Genomic DNA, 6,207 nt, shown 5'->3' on the forward strand with positions numbered 1-6,207 from the left:
AATATCAAAATAGTAAATCAACAGTATATATTGAAGACTTGACGAGAAGAATTTCTGGTTAAAAAAAAACAAGAATTAAATTATTTTCTAAAAATATAAATATTAAACAATTAAAATTACAAATATATAATTAATCATGTGAAAATATCATAGAAAAAGAAAAAAAAAAAAAAAAAGAGGAGAGGCAGTATGGTAATTTGAGACCTTGTGATGTGCTGTTTCCCCTGTTCCCTACCTCACCCGACCAAGGCTCCATATAAGCCCGCCCAGTCCTCCCAGCACGGAGAAGAATCAACCATTTCTCTGTTCAGAACACACACCTCTCTCTCTTTTCTCAAACACCATAACCAGAAGAAGAAAATCTCCTTTGCCTCTGCCCGTAATTAAGCTTCTAGTCTTCTACTCTTCCCTCTCAGCTATCTCTCTGGATTCCTTCATCACATTCATCCTCACCACATGCTTCTTTCGCCTTAAATTTTAGATCCAAAAGCACATAATTAGTCTCCTTTTTGTCTTTCCTTATCAATTTCATCATCATCGTCCTCAATATGATCCTTTAACTTAAAATCTCTAAACCACCTTTAGTTTTCTTCAAGGTCTATCTATGGCGGCGGGTGGAAAACTCTTCGGGGCATCCAACATGACAACACTCTTGCTCCAAAACGAAAGACTTCCTCCCTCTTCTGACGTTCTCGACTCTATCTGGACTCACACCTCAAACCCCACTTTCCCAGGTGATTTCATTTGACACGAACGCTTTTTTCTCCATTCTTATAATTGCTCTGTTCTATACTTCCATCCTACTGTACTGGAGTTGCTTCTTTTCAAGTTTATAAACCTGTACTTCCCTCCCACAGTCTGAACTCATGTAATAGGCAGAAAGAAAAAGAAACAGACCCCAAAGCTTCCGATTTAACTAAGTTTCTATGACTCTGTTTTGATGACCAGTTTCTGAAATTTGGTTTCCAGGATCAAAATCCATGGTGAATTTTGAGAGGCTGAGTGGGTGCAGAGTGACAGACCGGCCATTTCTACATGGAGTGGAGAAAGAAGAGACAGGGAGGAAGATTACGAAGTGTGCTTTCATCAGGCTGGGAAGAAGAGAAGGCTCACGACCGAGCAAGTTCAGTTTCTGGAGAAGAACTTCGAGGTGGAGAACAAGCTAGAACCAGAGAGGAAGGTTCAGCTAGCGAAGGAACTAGGATTGCAGCCAAGGCAAGTTGCTATATGGTTCCAGAACAGAAGGGCAAGGTTCAAGACCAAACAGCTTGAGCAAGACTATGGCAAGTTGAAAGCTAGCTATGATAAGCTCAAGAGTGATCATGACAATCTTGTCAAGGAGAACGACAAGTTAAAAGAAGAGGTAAACTAACCATATCAGACATATAAACACACCCCACATGCTACTTTTCTCCCTCTTTCAGTTTTCATCTCCCTGCTCAGCTTTTCTGCTTTCTGGTTTTTAAAGATATCTTTAACTGAAATACTTTAAAAAAGGAAAGAAAGTGTAACCCACTAATATGGATTGAGCTGGCGGCAAAGATTGTGAGATTTACAATGTTGTTATCATGGGCTTGAATTTTAATCGGACTAAAATAGGAATTTACTGGTGATTGCTTTTTGTTTATTAAGGCCTGCTTCTTCAATCTAGGTGTAAACTATGTTGTTTCTGCAAATTCTGTAATCTTCATGTAACTAATTGGTTTTTGACCTGATACGATAAATCGATTGAGAAGTACACGCACAGCACAAATCAATCTAGAGCTACACGAATCAGAGGAAACAAGGTCGAATAAGTGATAACCTTTATCTTCGGTGCGCAGGTGAAATCCCTAAAAGACAGATTAAATGCGAGGGAGAAAGAGAAAGAAGATTCTCACAAGTCAGAGGCCAATGCGGATCCTGGAGATTCAGAAGCAGTGAATTCAGCAGAAGGAGAGCCACGGGAAGATGGAACCAAAGACGAAGGAGTAACTGCCAAGGGAATAACGGTGTGGAAGCAGCAGGAAGACGCGAATTCATCGGCGAAAAGCGACGTGTTGGATTCGGAGGACACGGAGGCGAACCACCATTCGTGGATGCAGCAGGAGCCGGCGGATTCGTCGCCGGCGGCGGAAGCTGAAGCTGCGGAACACTCGGATTTCTCGCAGGACGAAGAAGACGATAAACTGATGAGGAGCAACCTGCTGAATCTGGCTTGCTTCCCGAAGGTAGAAGAAGATGGATGCTACGACGATCCTCCCGAAGGTTGTAACAATTTTGGATTCCCTGTTGAAGATCAGGCCTTCTGTTTTTGGCCCTACTGAGTCGCAGACTCGCTCACTCGCTCACAAATTTCTCCCGACACACAGTTATCACGCCTCATGTCTGTAACTATTATGTATTATGTATAAGAAACAAAATGAAATGAAATGAGATAAATAAATGGTATTACTCATTACATCATGTTATATCAATCGGAAATTCATCTGGTTTTTCTTATTTCTCATCATCTTAATTTGTTCACTTAAATTAACCGCTCTTTCATGGGTTCATGGACAAGCTCATTAAAAGAAATGAGTTTGATTCCTAAGCAGATTGAGGTTACCCTGCCTATCTCTTTCGTCTTCGTTATTCTTAAAATGACGCGGATGAATAATTTCTTTAAAATGGTCATATTATATTAATTTCTTTCTAATAATAAATTAAATTTATTTACTTTTAATAATTTTTATTTTCCTTACTTCTTAAAAAATAGTCACATTATATATATATATATCTAATATTAGATATGTACTATTTAATAAAATTCATGTCCTTTTAAGTCATTTTACATCCAAACTTACTTTTACATTTATCATCCAAACAAGTTTCAACTTCTTAAACTGACTTTTTTCCAAAACCTAATCCAAACATAAATCACATCACCCTATCTGACTTTTACTCAATCTGACTTCTATAGAAGTCAGATTGAAAAAAAGTTACTTCTGCCACCGCTATCCCAAACACACCCGAAGTTCAAAGATCACCAGCATGTCTTGTCATCGCATATTTAAACTTGGCTATTCTTCTCCATCGTTTTCTTTCATCCCTAGTTGCCACGCAATGGTGAAAAGCCGAAAAAAGATCTTACCTATCCACCCCCTACTCCCTCCTCCTCCTTCTCCCTTGCTTCCCTCACCTCCTCTTCCACCGTTAGACCAACTACTCACCAGAGTAGCAGCCATTGAGTGGTGCCTCCGCCGTCTCGCCACCAACGTTGACGTTCTCGAAAACAAGTCCACCTCATCATCGATAATAGAGGCATCGAGTAGAATATGATGAATGATTCTTGTGCTGCCTCCTCCTCTAAAGAAAAAGAAGCTCATCCTCCTCCTACTCCTCTAGTTAACCATGAATATACGAAGAGGAGTTTTTTTAAACAATATTTTGTATTTCTAATGGCTGTCATTTTTGTGCCTTCACCAGTATAAAAAAGAGCTTTAATGACGCTAATTTACCAATTATAAGGAAAAACACTGTTAAAAAATGGCTGTGATATTTTTGTAATTATATGAAAGTAAATTTTACTTTTCACGGGGATTATCTTAAAAACCTTCCTTAAAAACTTTATCAGAATTTTAAAACCTTTTTCATGACGTGATAGTTTTTGACTTTTCACAGTTAAAGCACATAGTCCTTCACTATCGTCCCTACTCAATTTTCTCCCTCCTCCCACCTTTGCTATATTAAAAAATGGGCGGTATTTTCCCTTGCTTCTGTTGTCTCTACCATGTTCTTCCATCGCCATCACCGTCACGTCATCTTCATCATCCTTATCTGTGAGTTTTTTTGCCATTTCTCCTCCTTTCTTTTCGTGAGTTTCATTGTTTTTGGTAGTTTAGTTGTTTGAAAAGATATGAGTAGTGTTTTTGTTGATTAAAAACATGATGTTTGTTTTGAGTTTGAATAGATCTATTTTTGTTAGTATCATTGCTTAAACATACTTTGATATATGAAAGTTTGAATATATCTAATTTTTGTTCCCCTTATTTTGTAGATCTGAGTTTGACAGCCTAAAATTCAGAAGTTTTATTAGATCTGGGCATTCAATTTTACCTTAATTAAATCTTAGTAGGTTCGATTTGGTGGTTGAAGGCTTTGATATTCTACTGACAGCGAAGGGGTTTAGATCTCAAGCAAAGCGAGAGGAGGAGAATTCAATAAAGAATAAATAAACTTTTATGGCAGTAACTATCGTGAAAAGTCACATATCATGGCGGTTTCTAAATCACTGTGAAATCCTCTACCTTTTTTACATCAGTTGCATAGATGTCGTACTCAAAACTGCCATGAAAAGCTCATTTAACTGTTGTAAAATACCTCTTTTGCAGTAGTGCTCTTTCTTTTATATATCTACTAATAGATATCAAACCCTAAAATTGGAACAAGGCATACTAGTTTAAAGAAGATGAATGAGTCTAGGTTTTTTGGGTGTTACTACATTCTGAGCCTCTTTATATATATATATATATATATATATATATATATATTGTATTTATTGCTGATTGGATGATTTTTCTAAGTGTTAGATGTATGTTGATTGAAATTTAACTAGGAATTCTACTTGCAGCAGATGTCTAAGTTGTGAGCATCACTATGGTTGATTTTTGCCACCCTAGAAGCTTATGCATTTAGATTCTTGTGGTGTTAAAATGAAATATGCAGGTATCCCTAACCTATTGGTTGGAGCGGCAAAGGGGAAGAATCTTATTTAGAGAAACTAAGTATAATAGACTTAATTTTGGATTTACAAGCTACATTACTTAATTTTGGATTTACAAGCTACATTTCACATGGTTGATCATGATCAAGCTGGGTAGGTTTTGGTTGAAAGTGAACTCAAAGTAAAGGGCAACCAAGACCTTCAATTTAGTTTTATTTGGTGACCAAAACCTACTCTACTTGATCATCATCGATCATGCGAAGTGTAGCACACCAAATCAAAATCAAGTTGGTTTTGTAATTATTTTAAATAAAATTATTCTCTTTTACCACCTCAAACAATATATAGTTTGAGAATATTTGTATGTTCCATTTTAACGTTGATGATCAAAATGCATGTTATTATTGAACAATAGTGTCCAATCCAAGAGTGGTAAAATTCCACTTCATGATCTTTGCAAATAGAACCAACTTTCAGCTTCAATCAAACAGCAGGTTAAATTACATCCACAAAATCAAACACTCAAAAATCATTTAACCCCTTTGGATGTGGCAAATTAGAATAACCAAGTAAAAGAATAAACCTTGAAAAGACAAATATAATAAGAATAACTAGCTAGTATAAGAAAAATAATTAATTAAAAAAATGGTCCTCACCTTAGACCTACAATAGTAAATATGGCTAGTCTAAGAAGTTAACCTTCTTTTATAAAATTTCTAATAAATACGGTTGGAAAAATAACTAGTCTAAAAAGTGAAGTTTTATACAGTAGTTGCGAAACTTATGTAAAAAGTGGTTGCTTTTAAAACCGATTGTTTTTTACACTGGTTGTGACTCTAATGTCAAAGGTCTATTTTAACCAGTTTAAAAGCTTTTTTTCCTAATAGGAGTACAAACATATTGGTCTCTTATTACATTCAATATAAATGACGTGTCATTTAGTAAGTAATATATGTTAACTCATTCCCGTGTTATTGGACTCTTGATTAGATTTTATCTTCTAAATAATGTAAGTTGTTAAAGTTTTTATATGATATATAGATTCATGTTATTAGATTCATGTTATTTGTAAAAGTTGATGTATTATAGTAGAACATCTCTTTTAACAGCTATACTTTTGTCATATTTATTCACGTTGGATACTACTGACGCTCAGAGGTGAATTGAGTGCTTTTGAAAACTTCTAAAATATTTCCCAACTCAAAAGCAATAAGCAACGGGCAGGTCGCCCGGCCCATAACCCGTAACCTAGAGCCGGGAAAACGGGCCGAGCCCGTCGGACCGGCCTTTTTAGGCCCTGAAATTATGAGGGCTGGGCTTGATATTTTTCTCTTAAAATGAGAAATAAGCCCTGGAGGGCCGCGAGCTGGCCCTTTTAAGCCCTTTTATAATTTTTTTTATTTTTTAAATTTTTTTATATAATTTTAATGCTATTAATTTTTTATATTGTTGATAATATTTCAAATATTTAGTTATTATTATCATTTTAAAATTAAATTTAGTTTTAGACAATAATTTATCCA

General features: G+C 35.9%; 1 pseudogene; it reads left to right on the forward strand.

Moving 5' to 3' along the window:
• The first annotated feature begins 323 nt into the window (after positions 1-323).
• LOC114759572 (homeobox-leucine zipper protein HOX20-like) lies at positions 324-2,483 on the forward strand (annotated as a pseudogene).
• The last annotated feature ends 3,724 nt before the right edge of the window (positions 2,484-6,207 follow it).

The sequence above is a fragment of the Neltuma alba genome, unplaced genomic scaffold (genome assembly GCF_004799145.2).
Source record: "Neltuma alba isolate B1F8T4 unplaced genomic scaffold, ASM479914v2 tig00010867_pilon, whole genome shotgun sequence".
Taxonomy (NCBI): Eukaryota; Viridiplantae; Streptophyta; class Magnoliopsida; order Fabales; family Fabaceae; genus Neltuma; species Neltuma alba.